This window comes from Pleurodeles waltl, chromosome 8, assembly GCF_031143425.1.
Source record: "Pleurodeles waltl isolate 20211129_DDA chromosome 8, aPleWal1.hap1.20221129, whole genome shotgun sequence".
Lineage (NCBI taxonomy): Eukaryota > Metazoa > Chordata > Amphibia > Caudata > Salamandridae > Pleurodeles > Pleurodeles waltl.
The window spans coordinates 32,956,100-32,976,234 of record NC_090447.1 but is presented as its reverse complement, the minus strand read 5'-3'; positions in this window follow the sequence as shown (position 1 = coordinate 32,976,234).

The window sequence follows — 20,135 nt, the reverse complement described above, 5'->3', positions numbered from 1 at the left end:
CTGAGTGGTTCAGGTAGTGTGTGAGGTTCTCCCTCATGAACCGAGGTCCAGTGAGAACCACAGGAACTTTCTGGTTCTTTGGAGGATTGTGTACTTCTTAAGAAAGAACCTCACAAAGAGCATGAACAGTGAAATTCATATTTTCTCAGATTCCCCTGCATGTTTCTGTACTCCAATTTCACTCTGCAGGCAAATTTAACAAAATTGTTGATTTTGCATTTCGCAACATAGGTTTAGTCACACCTAGTGGAGACTAAAGGCCATATGTATGAAACTCTATTTTTGCATTTTCAAATAGTGAAACCTAAGAAATCGCTATTTAGGAAATGTAAATCAGAATGTACAAAAATAGAGATTTCCTAATACCGATTCCCTACACAATAGAAATTACTATTAGGAAATCGCAAATTAGGAAATCATAGGCCTCAGCCCCTGGTGTGCATGTATTTACTTATGCCCCTCTGTGTGGTTTATGTAGGTATCACTACAGGCCTCTGCCTCATTGTGTGGCTTATCTCTGCCCCTCGGAGTGGTTTATGTAGGCATCACAGGCCTCTGCCTCATTGTGTGGCTTATCTCTGCCCCTCTGAGTGGTTTATGTAGGCATCACAGGCCTCTGCCCCCGTGTGCATGTATTTACTTATGCCCCTGTGTGGAGTCTGTGTAGGTATTCCAGGCCTCTGCCCCTGGGGTGCATGTATTTATTCATGCCCCTGTGTGTGGTTTATGTAGGTGTCACAGGCCTCTGCCCCCTGTGTTTGGTGAGCAGTGTCTTGCACTTGACGCTTGAGCCCTCCCACAGCAAGGGTGGGTGGTGGAGGTGTTTTAGGGGACTGGTTCCCTTAGGTTCAAACACGTTCTCGTCGCCTGCCTCTGACCTCTACGCCGTCAATCATTGAAGTTTTGAGAGGAGTCCAGGAAAGAGTACATTGTTGCACTCCAGAGAGAAGAGGGATTACACCGTGTTCTCAATCAGGAAATAACACCATGCGAAAGTCCCACTGCTGTATCCAGCGTTATCATCTACAGATAGGACACAAATCCCTCTTCGACCGGTAAGGAAGATAACAAGTGGTGGCCCCTCTGCCCTGGAAAGGGGCCACCACTTGTTATCTTCCTCAACACTCCATCTTCCATTCAACAATTATTGGCAAAGCCAATAGGTCTCACCTTTGCCACCTACTGGCTTTCCCAATACCTTCTGGTGATGCTATATAGCATTGGTAAGATGGATAAATAAAAACAATTACTGGGGGGGCAGGGCAATGTCATTTACACGTGTACGCCTTCAAAAGTAATGTGTGTGTCATATTTTTATGATTTACTGATCCGAGATTGATAGGTAAATGGAAAAATCAAACAGAAGTTTTGTTAGAAATGGGGTCTTTGGTTGGCAGTCAGCTTACCACCTGTCCAAGCAAGGACCCTAACTCTAGTCAGGGTAAAGGAGAATCACCCTCCGTTAACACCAACTCACCCCCTTGGTAGCTTGGCACGAGCAGGCAGGCTTAACTTCAGAAGCAGGGTGTAAAATATTTGTACCAACACACACAGTAACTCAGTGAAAGCACTACAAAATGACACAACACAGGTTTAGAAAAATAGGTACTATTTATCTAGACAAAACAAGACCAAAACAATAAAAATCAGATATACACAAATTGAGTTATGAATTTTAAAACGAATAAGAGTCTTAATCCTAGAAAACGTTGAGGACACTGTTAACGCACTAAAGTACCTGGTAGCGTCAAAATAAAGCTGCATAGGCGAGAGTGCATCAGAAAAGGCCAGCGACCAGTCGATTTCTCACTCGCAAGCGAGAACATGCATCAGGTCAAAGTGCGTCGTTTCTTCTCTCCCGCATGAGAGTGATGCGTCGATCCAGACGGGCACCTCGAATCTGGGCAAGCTTTGCACTGATTTTCTGCGCCCAGCGATGTTGCGTTAAAATACAGTCACACGGTGTCCAGGAACTTGTGGGTGCTTGTGCCGTTAACAGCAACTGCTACGAGTGTTGCGTGTCATTTCTCCAGCCTCGTTGCGTCGATCTCCCAGCCGCGATGCAGGTGGAGTGTCTATTTTAGCCATGAGGCCTGTGGCATGTCATTTAGCAGCTGCAAAGCTGGTGGTGCATCGAACGTTTCCCCCCACGGCGGTCCTTGCATGGATTTTCAGTTATTGGCTGCCATCTTCACCTCTCAAGGGCCCAGGGACTGGACAGGGCACCAATTGCAGGGCAGGAGTCTCAGCAGAGAGTCCAGGTTCTGCCAGGGGAAGTCTTTGATGGCCCTGAGACTTCAACAACAGGAGGCAAGCTCAGTTCAAGCCCTAGGAGATTCTTCACAAGCAGGGATGCACAACAAAGTCAAGTCTTTGTCCACTTTCACAGGCAGAAGCAGCAACTGCAGGATAGCCCGACAATGCACAGTCACAGGCAGAGGCAGCACTTCTCCTCAGCTCTTCAGTTCTCCTTGGCAGACTTTCAGAGGTAATCTAATCTTCAGGGGTTTTGGGTGCTCTTCTTATTTCCCTTTCTGCCTTTGAAGTAGGTCTACTTCAAAGAAAAGTCCCTCTTGTTTGTAAGATCCTGCCTTGCCCAAGCCAGGACCCAGACATACACCAGGGGGTTGGAGACTGCATTGTGTGAGGGCAGGCACAGCCCTTTCAGTTGTGAGTGACCACTTCTCACCTCCCTCCCAGCACAGATGGCTCAGCAGGGTATGCAGGCTATACCCCAGCTCCCTTTGTGTCACTGTCTAGAGACGTGCAAAACAGCCTAACTTTCAAACTGACGCAGACAGGCAATCCACAAACAGGCAGAGCCACAGAATGGTTTAAGCAAGAAAATGCCTACTTTCTAAAAGTGGCATTTTTTAACACACAATCCAAAAACAAACTTTACTAAAATATGTATTTTTAAATTGTGAGTTCAGAGACCCTGAACTCAATATTTCTATCTGCTCCATATTTCTATCTGCTCCCTAAAGGCAGCCCCCATGTTAACCTATGAGAAAGATAGGCCTTGCACAGTGAAAACTGAATTTGGCATTATTTCACTGTCAGGACATATAAAACACATTAGTATATGTCCTACCTTAAACATACCTTGCACCCTGCCCATGGGGCTACCTAGGGCCTACCTTAGGGGTTTCTTAAATGTAAGAAAAGGGAAGGTTTAGACCTGGCAAGTGGGTAAGCTTGCCAAGTCGAATTGGCAGTTTAAAACTGCACACACAAACACTGCAGTGCAGGTCTGAGACATGATTACAGGGCTACTAATGTGGGTGGTACAACCAGTGCTGCAGGCCAACTAGTAGCATTTGATTAACAGGCACCTCAAGTGCACTTTACTAGGGACTTTCTAGTAAATCAAATATGCCAATCATGGATAAACCACTCAACAATACAATTTACACAGAGAGCATATGCACTTTAGCACTGGTTAGCAGTAGTAAAGTACCCCAAGTCCTAAAACCACCATAAACTGGTCAGAGAAAATAGGAGGAAGGAAGCAAAAAGATTGGAGATGACCCTGCAAAGGTAAAAAGCCCAACAAGTATTGTGAAAGCTTTTTTATTCACGCCAACAGGGCAGGCAACTATTTGCTGCCTGGTCTTCCTCAATAATTAAAAAATAACAAAAATAAATAAAAAAACAGAAGGGTGGAGGGCAAGAGAGGAGAGAATGGGGAAAGTAGATGGAGAAGGGAAAAGCAGCACACATGATAGAGCAACACGGGTGAGAGAGTAGCACGAAAAGTAGCACAGTGTGCCAGCGGCGTCTCCACCATTATGAAGGAGGAGAGTCGCTCCCCTACCAGCAGAGACAAATGAAAATGTTATCATTTTATTTGTTATTAGGAGCTGAGTCTTGGCGATGGGGCCATAGGAAGAATGGTCAAGGAGTGTTGGGCACTGCTGTCAGCGTGCATGTCGGTATGGCCGCACGTCTGAGGACAGCCAAACCAACATGCACATTGACATCTCTCCAACCCAGCTGCATTGCTGGGTGGAGAACAACAGCAAGCACAGGCTCCCAGTCCTTGATGGAGCACAAAACCAGCCCGCTTCACCCAATCCCAATGCTGTTCTCATCGGTATTACCAGCATGAGAGCAATGTCTGGATTGGCCATAGGGGAGTCTGGGAACCTCAGCCTGTGCACAGCACAACAGCGGCAGGTAAGTTATTTTTTTTTGTGTGTTTTACTATTGGCCCAATGCTGCCCCACTACTTTTCCCTGACACCAGCCGCTATTGCAGAGTGCATGGGAGGAGAGAGCTCGACGGAGGAGAAGTACGCAAAGCACCATGAACTAGTGTAGGAAAGTGTCCTTGTTGGCATGGTTACCCCCCACACACTTTTTGCTTTTTGATGCTAACTTGACTGAGTGTGTGCTGGGATCCTGCTATCCAGGCCCGAGCACCAGTGTTTTTTCCCTAAACTGTACTATTGTTTTCACAATTTGCACACACCTGGCACACAGCTAAGTCCCTTGTAAAAGGTACCAGTGGTACCAAGGGCCCTGTGACCAGGGAGGGTCCCTAAGGGCTGCAGCATGTATTTTGCCACCCTAAGGGACCCTTCACCAAGCACCAGCACACTGCCATTGCAAATTGTGTGTGCTGGTGGGCAGAAAAAGGCAAAGTCGACATAGCACCCCTTCCAGGGGCCCATACCCACAACCCACTGCCTGTGGCATAGGTAAGTCACCCCTCTAGCAGGCCTTACAGCCTCAAGGCAGGGTGCACTACACCACACGTGAGGGCATAGATGCCTGAGCACTATGTCCCTACAGTGTCTAAGTCCATTCTTAGACATTGTAAGTGCAAGGTAGCCATAGTGAGGACATGGGCTGGGTGTTTTTCATTGCGAACTCCACAGCACCATGATGGCTTCACTGAAGGCTGGGAAGTTTGGTATCAAACTTCTCAGCACAATAAATCCATGCTGATGTCAGTGTTGGATTTATCGTACAATGCACACAGAGGACATCTTAGAGATGCCCCCTTTATTTTACCCAGCTTTTTAGTGTAAGGCTGACCAGTCTGTGCCACCCTGCCACTAATAGACACGTTTCTGACCCCATTGGGGTGATAGCCTTTGTGCTCACTGCGGTCAAGAACAAAGCCAGCTCTGGGTGAAGGTGCTTCACACCTCCCCACTGCAGGAACTGTGACACTTGGCGATGAGCCTGAAAGGCTCAGGCTTCCTGTTACCTGCCCCAGGGCATTCCAACAAGTTGAGATGCGCGCCCCCTGGACCAAGCCCCACTTTTGGTGGCAAGTCTGGCAGGAAAATTATGAAAAAAAGGGGGAGTGACCACTTCAGCTGGGACCACCCCTAAGGTGTCCAGAGCTGAAGTGACCCCCTCCTTGCAGAATTTGCCATCTTGTTTTGGAGGACAGGGGCCAATAAGGTTAGTAATGTACCTCCCTCCCCAAGGGGAGTGGACATAGGAAGAGTGTAGCCACCCTCAGGGACAGTTACCATTGGCTACTGCCCTTTGACCCCTGTAACGCCCCTAAATCTAGTATTTAGGGGCACCCCTGAACCTTACTCACAAGATTCCTGGTGACCCCAAGAGGAAGAAGAAGAAAGAAGAAAGAAGAAAGAAGGACTGCTAAGTCGACCCCAGCAGTGACGACTTCAGACGACACCTGACTTGGCCCCAGCTCTACTGGCCTGTCTGCAGCTTCAAAGACCCCTGCTCCAAAAAGGTGATGCATCATGCAGGTCCAGTGACCTCTACAAACCGCCAGAGGACCGCTTGCCCAACATAGGACCAAGAACTCCTGAAGATAGCAGCCCTGTCCAGAAGAAATCACCAAAGGGGCTCCAGAACCACTCCAGATCTGCGAGCCCTGTCCACTCTTCACCCGACACCTGTGGCCCGAGTCCAGGTGGCCCACTGGTCCAGAGAAAGTCCACAGGTAATTCCAACCTTGAATCCATCCTGGATTGACCCCTCCTGGTCAACACATCAATGCTTGCAGGCTGAATCCAGAGGCTCCCTCTGACCATGACCGGCTCTGACGAAGATACCCGACGCCCAAGGAAACACCTGCACTTGCAGTCCCCTTGCCTTGGGGAATCCGATTGACATTCCAGCAATGTCCAGCGGACACCTCTCCTACCTGTCCAGCCTTTGGCTTCCCAGAACCGTACCCCCTAGTCCCAGCCTGCAGCATCTTTTGTGACCCCCTGAGTCCCCAATTGAAAAGCATTTTGCACCCAGCTCTGTGTTTGCACCCTGCACCCGGCTGCTCCTGTGCCGCTGAGGGTGTGTGTTTGGTGTGATCCTGTGGCCTTCTCGGTACTGACCTCAACCCGCCAGGCCTACCCCAGGCAGTACCATGGATACTTACCTGCAATCTGCTTTTTACTGAGCACCCCCACTCTTTATAGGATTCCATTACAAACCTGACGCCAACTTTGACCGCTGCACCCAGCCGGCCCCGTGTTGCTGGTGGTGCACTAGTGGGTCAGCCTACACTTTGACCTGTGGACATCCTAATTCCTGGAGACTGGAGTTGTAAGTTGTGTACTCACCTGTTTTCTGTGCTAACGCTTTTACCCACTTGGACTCTATGGACTCCTCTGGAAAATTGCACTGTCAACTTTTGAAATAGAAAATTGCTACTTACTTGTAAACTGCTTTATTTACAAAAAAGCAAACAAAGTACATTTGGTACATATGCCCATTACCTATTGACAACTGTACTTACCTGCAACAAAGTTCTTCTGGTTCTAGTAATAAAGTCACAAAATATATTTTTGCTATATCAAAACATTTGGCCTGGAGTTAGTCATTGAGTGTGTGCTTCTTCTATTGTCTGTGTGTGTGTACAACAAATGCTTTGCACTACCCTCTGCTAAGCTGAACTGCTCGACCACACTACCACAAAACAGAGGATTCATATTATCTACTTTAGCCTCTGTTAAGCCTCTGGGAACCCCTGGATTCTGTGCACACTACATCTCATTTTGATATAGTATTTACAGAGACAGCTTCCTACAACTAGGATGTGGGTATTTGTTGGGAGAAGCACATGAGGCAGAGAGATGGAAAAGATATGCACTCTTATGAGCTGCTTAAGCAAAATGAAACAATAATTGACAAAGCCTGTAGGTCTTGCGTATGGGACTGGTTAGGTTTGGCAATGATTTTTAGCCATGCTGTACCACGTTGCACAACATGGACTTTTTGATATAGCGCAAATTTCTTCTTCTTCTTCTCTTTCTGTTGGATCATTCACTTTTCTCGTGTGACTGGCATGCACCCAGTTTGGCAAACCTGCACAGTTCACAGCTTTCATTGTTATAAGTACGATTTGATAAGGACCTTTCCACTGTGGTTCCAGGCAAGACTTTCTCACATGCTTCCGTATGAGCACCCAGTCACCAGCTCTCAAACTGTGGCCTTGACCTTTCGACTGTTGCACTGTTGTTGCTTCCATCTGATGAGAAAAAGACCAAACCACATCAGCTAGGCTTTTGCAATAATCTAGCACCATGTCATCTGTAATATTCACAATTGCATTTGCAGGTATTTCTGGCAATCTCATTGCTCTCCCCATTAGGATCTCGTGTGGAGACAACCCAGTCTTCTTATCAGGAGTGCTTCTCATTGACATTAGCACTAGTGGCAAAGCATCAGGCCATTTTAAATTTGTTGATTCACATACTTTTGCCAGTCATGATTTTAGTGTTCCATTCATTTGCTCTACGAGTCCTGAAGCTTCTGGGCGATAACTAATGTAGTTTCTGCTGAATATTTAATGCTGAGAACAGCAATTTTATCACTTCATTACTGAAGTGGCTTCCCCTATCTGATTCTATAGAGACCGGGAAACCAAAATGTGAAATTAGTTCTCGCAAAAGCAACTTAGCTACTGTAAGACTATCCTTCCTCCTTCTTGGATATGCCTCAATCCAGTAACTAAAAATACACACTATCACCAATACGTATCTCAAACCAGCACACGCAGGCATCTCAATAAAATCCATTTGCATTCTGCTGAATGGACCTCCTGCCATGCCTATATGTCCCATGTTGACAATTGTTCCTTTGCCGACATTCACAGACTACACATCTATGGCAAAGCAGTTCAGCAACTTGCCTGAATTTTGGATTGTACCAAAACTGTTTAAAACATCTGATCATTGCATCTCTCCCTATGTGTGCCTGACCATGATAGTGTCTGGCCATTTGCGTCAACAGACTGTTTGGTAAAACCACTTTTCCCTCTATTGTCATCCAAATTTCGTCCTCTCTTTGAATGCAATGATGTTTTAACCAATCCCTACATTCTTGTTCTGAAACATTGTTCTGTATGCCCTTTCACTCCTCTAATGTCTCAACAATCTACGTTGTAAAATTTGTATACACTTCATCATTTTCAGACATTAATTCCCAAATTCCTTTGAATGAAATTCCATTTAGAGCACAAAAGTTTGCAACCTGGTCTGCATAAGCATTTCCCAATGTTACATAATGTTTTCCTCTCTGGTGTGCACTGCATTTAACCACGGCAATTTTATAAGGTTTCTGTACAGCTTGTAACAAATCATATATCCTTTCACCATTTCTCACAGGTGAACCTGATGAAGTCACAAACCCTCTTTGTGACCACATTTGCCCAAATTCATGTACAATACCAAATCCATATTTACTATCAGTGTAGATCGTTACTTTCATCTGATCTTACAATAGGCATGCTCTAGTAAGAGCCACCAATTCTGCAACGTGGGCAGAAATTACTCCTCTAAGCCACAAGGCTTCTAGTATGCCAGTAACTGTACACACCGCGTAACCTGCTCTCAATGCAGTTCTGTTGTCTCTCAAACCGGAGCCATCAACAAAGAGAATTTGATTGTTGTCTTCCAAACAAGTGTCTTTAATGTCATCTCTTGGTTTTGTGCATAATTCAGTCACTTCCAAGCAATCATGTTCAATGTCATCTATTATGCTTGGATCTTCCCCCTCATTTGGTAACAACGTTGCCGGGTGAAGCACTGTGCACCTTTTGATTATTACATTTGGTGCTCCAAGAATCACTGTCTCATATCATGTCAACCTTGCATTTGTCAGGTATTGTGTTTTTGATTTGGTCAATAGAATTTCTATCGAATGAGGTACCATCACTGTCAGAGGATAACCCATCACAATGTTTTCACTTTGAGTTATACTCTGCTCAACTGCTTCAACTGCTCGCAAGCATCCTGGTAAGGCTGCTGCAACATTATCCAAAGTAGCTGAAAAATATGCTACTGGACGATTGACACCACCATGTGTTTGTGTCAAAGAAAAAAATCACGCTCATGACAAAACAACAAGAAAGATTTTGTGTAATCAGGCATACCTAAAGCTGGATCTTGACACAAACTCTCTCTCAGCTCAGTAAATGCTCTCAAGCATTTCTCGTCCATCATTATGGGATCCAAAACATCCTTACGTGTCAGTCTTTGCAGTGGCTTAGAGTTAACTGACAAATTTTGAATCCACTGGTGACAATGACCTACCATTCCCAGAAACATCCTTAACTCTTTCTGCAAACTAGGTATTTTCATTTTCATTATTGCCGCTACTCTTTCTCTAAAAATTCTCCATGATCTTTTTTCGATCAAATGACCCAAATATTTCACCTCTTGCTGACAATGCTGCAACTTAGTAGGAGATACCTTATGACCATTGTCTCCCAAAAAGTTCAACAATGCAATTGTATCCTCTCTACAACCTTCCTTTGTCTTTGATGCAATCAACAAATCATCAATGTACTGCACTAGTGTCGATTGATAAGGCATTATCAATGCCTCCAGGTTCTTTTTCAAAATTTGATTGAAAATTGATGGTGATTCTGAAAACCCTTGAGGAATTCTATACCAGCAATAGACTCTGGTCAGGAACTTGAAACAAAAGAGATATCTACTGTCCTCATGTAGAGGCACGGAAAAGAAAGCTTGGCACAAATCAATTACTGTGAACCATTCTGTATCACATGGAATCTGAAACATTATCACTGCTGGATTTGGCAAAACTGGACAACATTTCACCACAATACCATTTATTTTCCTCAAATCCTGGACAAGACAAATGTTTCCATTCGGCTTCTTCAAACCCATTATTGGTAAATTACATGGAGTACTCAGCATTTCTTTCAAGACTCCCTGCTCCAAAAACTGTTCTATCAAAGGTCTTATCCCTTCAATTGCCTCATTTGTCATTGGTTATTGTGCTGTTTGCGGAAACACTACATTCTCTTTCACTGTTACTTTGACTCCTTCAACTCCTTCAATCAAACCAATGTCCTTTCCTGATAAATCCCAAACTTTGACTTAACTCTTTCTTGTAAATCGAATGGGCAGATCTTTTATTTAAAAAACTAGAAAGAAATTAATTAAATATACCAAATTGTTATCCTCATTTACCTGCTCATTTTCATCTGTCTGGTCATCGAGATCAATCAAAGGAAATTCTTGAGACACCCTCCTTCTTTTGACAACAACTGACAAATCTTATCCATCACTGTTTGTCTCAATTTCAATCCCCTTCATTGAACACAAGATTGAACAATTTATTTTGCACAGCAAGTCTCTTCCCAATAATAGCACTGGACTAGAATCACAAACCACAAAACTATGGAAATCTCTAAAATGTCCAACTTTCACAAGAACTGGTTCTGTAAGAGTATTAATAAAATGTTCATTTGCAACTCCTACTATCTGTACTGTCTTCTCTGAAACTGGTATGTCTGGTACTTCCACAGTTCTCACTGTTGAGCAAGTTGCTCCTGAATCAACCAGAAAATTAACCTCATGACCATGTACTTCACCCTTCACATAAGGACCCCTCTGATCCACTTCTAATGATGTAGCCATCATATACTCCTCTTCATCTGAACTATCCAATGGTCATTCCGCTTTTATTTCATCCTCACTGTGTAAAGGAAACTGTTCAGCTGTTATTACACTTTTGTTTTTCCTCTGATTTGTGACCACTTGCGAAAGCATTACCTGTTGTTGCTCCATTAGACTCTGTATCATTTGAACCTGCCTCAGCTTGTGCATTTGCTGTACAGGTACCATCTGCACCTGTGGCTGCATTTGTTGTATTTGTGACATTTGTACCTGATGTACCTGTTGTTGTGCTTTCTGTACCTGCTGTATTGGCTGTAAAGGCTGAAAACCTTGCATATTATTCACATTGTTCTGAACATTTTTATTTTGACTTCCCATCCTAGGTCATCTTATGCTCTGATATGGATTGACACCATTTGTCTGTTGCACAATTCCACCTTGATTTAACATTGGACACTGTCTCTTCCAATGTCCAATCACTCCACAAATATGACAAAGTAATACCTTCCTACTTTGTTGCTCATCCTGCATCCCCACTGAAATCAAATCCACATTTCTATTGACCACCAGAAGCATCATTCCACCTCAACCTCTGCCTCAAGCTTGACTCGGAAACAAACCATTTCCCTGTGGCATCTGCTGAAAATGTCCCTGTAATCCTGTCTGTGAAGCCTTAATCTGCATCACCATCGCATTTTTTCAACTTTTTCTGCTTCAACTCAATTTCATCACTACAGTATTTAGCATACTGCAACACTTCTTCAATTGTTTTTTCTTGCCAGCAAATTAAATAATTCTTAATCATCTGATTTATTTCTGGTTTCAATCATTCAACAAACCTGAACACCAAATGATTCATGCTCTCTTTCTCAATTTTTTCCACACCACTGAATTGTTTGAATGCCTTCAACAACCTTTTGTAATATGCATGAACTGATTCCTTTCCTTCCTGTGATGGTCTATCTATGCATTGCCAATCAACATTTTTCGGCGAAACTCTTGTTTTCAAAAACTCAATAACCTATAGTAATATTTCATTACTTCGGGAGGTGGTGCACCTGTTTTCAGATCTCTCTGCATTTCACTCGTTGGCCAATCAACACTCCTTTTGCATTCAATCCACAAATCTGCTGGAACAACAATATCAAAAAGTGTATTCAGGTCTTCCCACAGACACTTTGCAAGTTTCACAAATCTATCTGTCTGCTGGTACCACTCCATTGGCTTCTCTCTTAACTCCGGATAGTCATTTGTAAAACTTAAAATATCACCACTATTCCAAGGTACATGTACAAAATTCCCTCCAGGTGTTTCTCACAATGGCAGCATTTTCACTGAATCTCCTGCCTGTGTCACATCATCTTTCTTTGGACTTTCTCTTTTCTTACCTTCCCATTTATCTAATGTTCTCCAAACCTGCACTTTCTCAAGTAATTCTCTAAGATGCGTTTTCATCCCTGCAGATCTCATGTATATAAAATCTTCTTCGTCTATGTTTAATCTGTAACTTCTTTTCAAAGTTTTCATTTGTGACAAATTAGGGCCAGATGTAGCAAAAAGAAAATTTGCGAGTTGCAAATTGCGAGTCCATGCAACTCGCAATTTGCAACTCACAAATTGGTATGCAGTACGGTGTCTCAGACACCGTCTGCGAGTCGCTATGGGGTCGCAATGACCCACCTCATTAATATTAATGAGGTGGGTCGCAAATTGCGGCCCCATAGCGAGTCTAGGCACTCACAAACATGGAGGCCTGCTGTCGTCAGCAGACCTCCATGTTCGTGACTGCTTTCTCAATAAAGCAGTTTTTTTTGTTTTAAGTGTAGCCAGTTTTCCTTAAAGGAAAACGAGCTGCACTTAAAAAAAAAATTAAACCTTTAGTTTCGGTATTTTTTCAGGGCAGGTAGTTGTCCCTTGGACCACTACCTGCCCTGAAAAAATAGTATTGGGTCCATTCGCAAAGGAGAAGGGGTCCCATGGGGACCCCTTCCAATTTGCGAGTGGGTTACCATCCACTTGAAGTGGATGGTAACTGCGACACCCTTTGCGACCGCATATGCGGTCGCAAATGGTATTGCATGCCACTCCGAATCGCAAATAGGAAGGGAACACCCCTTCCTATTTGCGATTCTGAAATGCATATTGCGACTCGGTCCCGACTCGCAATATGCATTTCTGCATAGCAAAGAGGCATTTGCGTCTCGCAAACGGCGATTTTCGCCGTTTGCGACGCGCAAATCCTTTGCTACATCTGGCCCTTAATATCATAATCATCTGCTATTTCTTGTAACTGCTGGTAAACTTTCTCTGCTCCTCTGGTTATTTTATACAAATATCTCAATTGAGCTTCGGTATAGGACTCAAGTCTATTTATTCCCATTGTCCCTTCTAATAGTTAATTTCCTTCTACTGTCGATCTCACTCTGTTTATTGTGTCTTCCTCTCTGTCTTTTCTTTCTGTTTTTGAATTGCTTAGATCTTCCAACCACTTTGTTGTTTCTTGTGAAGACAAGCCTTTCAAAGAAACTTCATTTTATTGTGCACCTAAATCCTACTCTTGTCCCAAACTTGCACATTGCTGCAGAACCATTAATCGCTGTCCCTGACTATTGTAAGATATAGTCCCAGAATTCTCAACAGGAGACAAATCTATTCAAGAATTAGTCTCATTCAAAGCTCGTCCTTGTCTGGGAATTGATTTTTCTAAAACCCATTCTGAACTTTAATCAGAGAATTCACTCCACTATTGTTTACTCGTGCATATAATGGAGTTACCGGACCCGTCCGTAATAGGTACAGTAATTGCATCCGGATTAGCTAAAGATCCAACCCTCTGCATCTATCCTGCACCCATGCTCTGCATTTATGGAATCTGTATTTGAACAGGCTCTCTTATGCAAATTAGTAGTCATCCTTATAAGCTGAGCCTCTGGCTGTATCTCGGGAATGTTTATTTCTATCTGCTGTCTGTTGTTCAATGAATCATTGAAACTACTCCGTATCTGAATTCTTTCATTGTTCAGGATACCCCTTGATTTTTCTGATGTGGATGGTGCAGTAGGAATCGTATTACTAATTCCACTCCCATTTGATCCACTATAGCTTCTCTGATTCACATTTGGTGAAAGATAAGTCTCTAAAATCTCAGAAACTATCTCATCTTCACCCATCTCATCATCATCACTAAACATGACTCATTTCAAGTCTTTCAATTTTTGTTCTTTAGTCTCTGTTGATCTTTTTTTATTTTTCTTTCCATCTTTTGTTTCATTCTCATCCTCCTCTGTTCTTGCAGGAAATAATCTAATTCCCTGTAGTATTTCTGCTTTCCACCTTTTCTGCTCTTCATCCCATCTAGCCTCCGCTAGCATTTTTCCACTCTTCTCATTTTCTTTTCAAATTTCAATGCCTGTCGCTGTTAGCCACCAGCTCCCAAATCGCTAAAGCTTCGTATTGTGCTGGCCTCGGTGAAGGTTTTAAACTGTACATCTTTAACCTCAAATTCTCCAAAATACTCAAATTAAATGTTCCATTCTCTGGAAAGTCCAAACAACCTTCTTTTCTTGTAATCTTAACTCAATTCTTCAACCAAAGACACGCTCCTGCACCCTTCTCCTCAAACACAATAAATGCCGGAGTATTTTCTGGCAGACAAATTTCTCCTTTGAGTGCCGCAATATACTCATCACCTCTCAGTGCACTTCTCAAAGCCTTGGAAAACTTCATTTTCAACTGAATTTTATTTAAACCTGATGTCCTGAACAAAAGTTATTTACAAACTAAATTAAACTAACCAATACAAATAGTAAATCAAATGTAAAGAAAGAACAACCAATAATGAAAGTGACTACGATACCACAATTCTCTTCGACCCTCTCACCTTCCAATCACATTACTCTACTGTAGGACTGTTTGACGAATCCATGCGCGACCCTTCTCACTAATCAACCAATCCCAGCGCAGCACTACTTACGCCACACAAACACATACACACCTCCTCAGCACACTCGCTGAGACACTGACAAAGCCTATCGTACCGATTTCTTTCACAACCCACACATAAAATCATCGCAATATTAATTCGCGAGCTAAACTCAAACCAAGAAATAAGAAAACAAATTTGCCCGTTTACTACAGGTAGAGTAATAGAATCGCTTCAGGACTTTCCAAAGTAACCGTCAGCTTTTGCCTACTCTTTTTCACAGTTCCCTCAATCACGAGTAAAATCGACCTGCAAATTTCACTTCTCAACTGATCCTTGGACTGTAGTCCTAGTGCACTTATTACTCACCAAGTCTCAGTATAGTGTCAATCGTCAATCGCACTAATTATCTCGCAACCTCGACTTACCAATCACGCCGGATAGGTCTACTAAAAGGACAAATTACAACATATACCAAGCGTCTCACTACACTTGTCTATATACTCCGGAGTCCCAGACTTCTCTCCTTAGGTCTTGCATCAACAACCACGTGCATAATTTTTTTGCCTGCATTAAGCGCCACACTCAAATGAAGAACGCCACTTCCCTGCTCTCATACCTATAGAAGTATACCTACTCCATCTAAATCTACTTGAGTATCTCTACTCCTCTAGACTCATATTCACCTAAATCATCTGCAAATTAGCTCAAGCTGTGCAAGCGCAAATCACTTCAATCAATTCAACCAAACACCTCTAGAAACATACCCTTCAACCTAGAGGGTCTCCAAGAACTGGGGAAAGTCACTGAAGGCAACTAGCAACTCATCTTATCAAATCCATATAACATCTTTGAAAAAAGAAAACCCAACAAACTTTAATTTCAGAAAAGAAGAAAATCTTACATTAACCTCATTATGACATCATCAAACAATGACGTAACCATCCACTCCTATCAAAAACTGCTGCAGCGCCACAAAATCCTAGCTATTACTTAAACTGAATAGTGGATTCTGCACGAGAGGTCAATGGATCGAAGGATTGAGGGGATGTCATCAATGAGGAATGCAAGCATCAACAATAATCAATATAATGAATGATCTTGAACCTCAAACAATAACCACACCAGTTTGTTAAGAAGAATTATAAAATGTATTTCCCTAGATTAACAACGCTAATGTCATGAAAATAACTCTCAAACACAAATGGTAAGCATATCAAATTAATAATGGTTGATTAGAACATCTAATATATCTGAGTTTAATTTCTGACTCGCAAAATGCGACGTGAGCCATTACTGACTCGCAAAATTTGCGACCCCATTTTGCGACTCGCAAATAGGAAGTCGCAATTTGCGAGTCGCAAACCATATGCAATAGCCACTCGCAAATTGCGACTAGTCGCAAAAAGCCCATTTTGCACTTGCAATTTACCACTAACTCAGAGCAGGTGGTAACCATTACCAAAGTATAAAAGGAGACCCAGAAGGCATCTGGGTTACTCAAGATGGCGGAGATATACCTGATAGCAGTGAGGAGGAGAGTCCACGCCGCACAGCAGAGGAGGAGGAGGGGCCACAGACAGGAGAAGATATATAGAACAAGGCAGACTCTTTTTCAGCAAACTGAGGATGAGATTTACGATAAATACCGCCTTAGCAGCTCAGCCATACTAGAATTAATTGATTTACTAAAACCACAGCTAGAACGCCAGACTGTGCGCGGCTGCGCCATCCCTACGCATGTGCAAGTGCTATGCTCACTGCATCTCTTGGCCTCGGGGAGCTATCAGGGGGTCATTGCTGTGGCAGGTGGGGTATCCCAAAGTGCAGTGTCAAGGTTCCTCAGGGCCTTCCTAGATGCCTTACTCACACACATGTCCAGATACATATACCTACCCAGGAATGAGGCAGAAATCAACAGCACCAAGTTGGAATTCTACAGGATTGCCAACTTCCCCCATGTCATAGGGTGTGTGGACGGGACACATGTACAGATCTGCCCTCCTGCAAATCTGGAATATCTGTTCCGCAACAGGAAGTGTACTCACTCACTGAACATCCAGGTGGTATGTGACGCCCATTATGTTATCACTGACATGGTTGCCAAATTTCCAGGGAGTACACATGACTCTTACATTTTCAGGCACAGTGGGATACACCAACGCCTAGAACGTGGGGAGATTGGAGACGGATATCTCCTAGGTATAGCTGAATACACCTTGCAGACATACACACAGGTCAATGTGGAAACCATCTATGCCCAGCTAACATTGTACATTTTGTGCCAAACAGGTGACAGTGCATATGCACTATGACCATGGATACTGACCCTGTACTTAACACCCAGCAATGAGACAGAGAGGCGATACAACAATTCCCATAGGAGGACCCAAAATATCATAGAGAGGACCTTTGGACTGCTGAAGTCAAGATTCCGATGCCTCCACAGAAGTGGAGGTGCCCTCCAGTATAACCCAGTAACAGCTTTCAAGATAGTTGGCTCATGCGCTATCCTGCACAACATTGCAACCAGACGTGGGCTACCTCTCACCCCAGAAGACCCTGATTCGTAGGATGAAGAGCAAGAGCTACCACATCGCCATCATGGGGATAGAAGCACTGCAAATCAAGGCAGACTGAGATGAGACCACATTGCAAACCAATACTTTGGAAGGTACGTGCTAACTGTCACCACACTCACTAATGTCACACACAAAGGGTCCAGGTGTGAAGTGGAACTAACAAGAAATTTTAATAATGTGCACCAAAAAACTATTTACATTAACTACAGTTCAGGGGCTGTAAAAGTCCACCTGGCATGAGGACACATTAACCTCATGTGCCTCTACTCCAGGACAGTGCGGAGCTCACACTCTACGCCGGCCTCGGCCAGCATGGCTGGTTCCTGGTGTGTCTGCAATGCCCTGCCTTGCGCTACCACTGCGCAACACCCTGGTGTCACTGGCTGAGACACTGCTGACGGTGGAGCCCTCCTCGCTGTCCTGCGGCGTGTCAGCCGCGCCCCTAGCCACCTGCCGTGCCTCCATGATATCGACGGCGTGGCTGAGACATCCCAGTCCACGTGCCACATCAATGGCAAAGTGGCCCATGTCTACCTGGAGGCTGACCGTGCGCCGTGAAAGGCCAGTGGTGTTCACAGCCAGCCTGACGATGGAGGCAGACATTCGGTCCAGCCGGTGCATTTGCTGCCTGTCACGGCGCCTTGCACCCTCTCTCTCTGTTATGAGTTCTGAAACCAGTTGTCTCATTGAGAGTGCAAGGTCGCCGACGTGTGTATTGAGCTGTTGCAGCTCTGTGTGTACCAGCTGCATGCCACTGTTCTGGTTTTGCTCCATGCGCCGAATGGCCCCTGATATTCTCCTAATCTCCCGTGTCTGCAGGCGCTGGCCCCGTAGGAGTGCAGCCTCGGCGGCCGACATGGAGGCGTCCCCTGACTCAGCCTGCGGCACTGGATGGACATTTACACGTCGCCTGCGACGCTGTGGAGGCTCTGTGTCATCTACAACGGCACTATGGCTGGGACCAGGTGCTGGCTCACTCACCAGTATGGCAACTGGTGCATCATGAGGGGAATGTGTGTTGGTGGTGCAGGTCCCTGTGGTGGCTTGTCCTGAGTCCTCTGCAGGCTGGTGGCTGACCTGTGGCCCCTGGACGCTTTGGCTAGAGGTGCTGTCGTGTGGGAGACCTGTGGGACATAGGGAACACACTGTCAGTATCTACCATCTGTTATCAACTTCCTAATAAACTGTTGCCTAACAACTGCCTACTTGACTACATTGCCCATAATGCACCATTCTGGTGGTTGCTACTCTGAAATGGAGCTATTTTGGTTGTGCATGCTGCTGTGTACTAGCTGGGTGGGGGTATGGCATATATGGGTGCACATGCATGTCTCATGGCACTCACCGGTTGATGGTCCTGGCTCTGAAGTGTCCAGCTCTCCCATCCCGCACACTGCCTCTGGCTCCAAGGTCTCCTCCACTCTTTCCTCCAGGGGTGTGGGTGGCGGTACAAAGGATGGTCCCCCTCCAGTGCCCCTCATCTCCCGGAGCCGCTCTGCCACCCTCCCCTTGGTCCGGGAGCGCAGGTCATACCACCTTTTTTCTAACTCTTCAATACTCCGGTGGCTGACACCCATGGAGTTCACCTTGTCCTGGATTTCTGTCCAGATTCTTTTCTTCTCCACCTCTGGCACACTGAGGGCTGCCCTACCAAACAGTTCTTCATGGTGCTGACAGCATTCCTCAGTCAGCACCTCCAGCTCTTTTTCTGCAAATTTCAATTTGCGCTTTCTTGGTGTCTCTGCCATGGTAGCTGCTGTTCTCTCTGTTTGCAGTGTAGCAGTTGAAAATGGGTGTGGTCCTCCCTCCTCCCAGGTGTATTTGTAAACTTCCTGGCTGTGATGTCATCATCAGGAGCCAGGAAGTGTTTTCCAGAGTGTTCTGCTGCACCTGCATTCAATTTCCAGCACAGTCGCAATTTGCAACACCCACTCGCAATTTGCGTGTTCGTTTTTAGCGCGGACGCAAAAAGCGACCTCGCAAACAGCAGACTCGCAATCTGCGGTGCGACTTCATTTGCGAGTCGCAAATTGAAGTTGCTTTTTCTTCTTGCATGCCATTTAGCGAGTCGAAAATTGCGAGTCGCAGCAGCTCGCAATTTACAACTCAATAAATTTTTCCTACCTACATCCGGCCCTAATTTCTAATTTCTCTTGCCTCCTCTTGGACCCTCATATTAGGCTGTTTGAAAGTGTGATAAATATGTGGTAATGGAATCCGGACAATTTTCAATTGAGTCATAATGGCAGAAATGCTTTTGCTAACATAAGGCCTGATTTAGGAATTGGCAGATGGGTGACTCCATCACAACGGCGACGGACAGCCTGTCCGCTGAATTCTAAATCTCATAGGATAAAATGGGGATTTTGATTTGCAATAACCCGTCCACCAGTATCTAAATCAAGCCCATAGCATTTTAACACAGTCATAGAGTATTTGAGTTAATACAACTTTGCCTAAAATAGCTCAAGAGGCGTGGGCCATCTGTACAACACATTTTCCCAAGGACACGTACTGGGTAAAACCCTTTGATACATCTGGCCCTTAGTTAAGATTCTTCGTCTGTTTTTTGGAATATGTTGTTCCCTAATGTGCTAAAACAGAATTTACATTTTGTAATTTAGCTTATGAGCATGTTCCCAGTGTTATGAGAACCTCAAATATGAACGGTATGTGTTGCATAAATTAAAATTGTCACCCAGCTGTTTCGCCGCCTCAGTACCCCACGGCTGCCGCTAGATGGCAGTGCGCGCCCGGGGTCCGGACTGCGCCC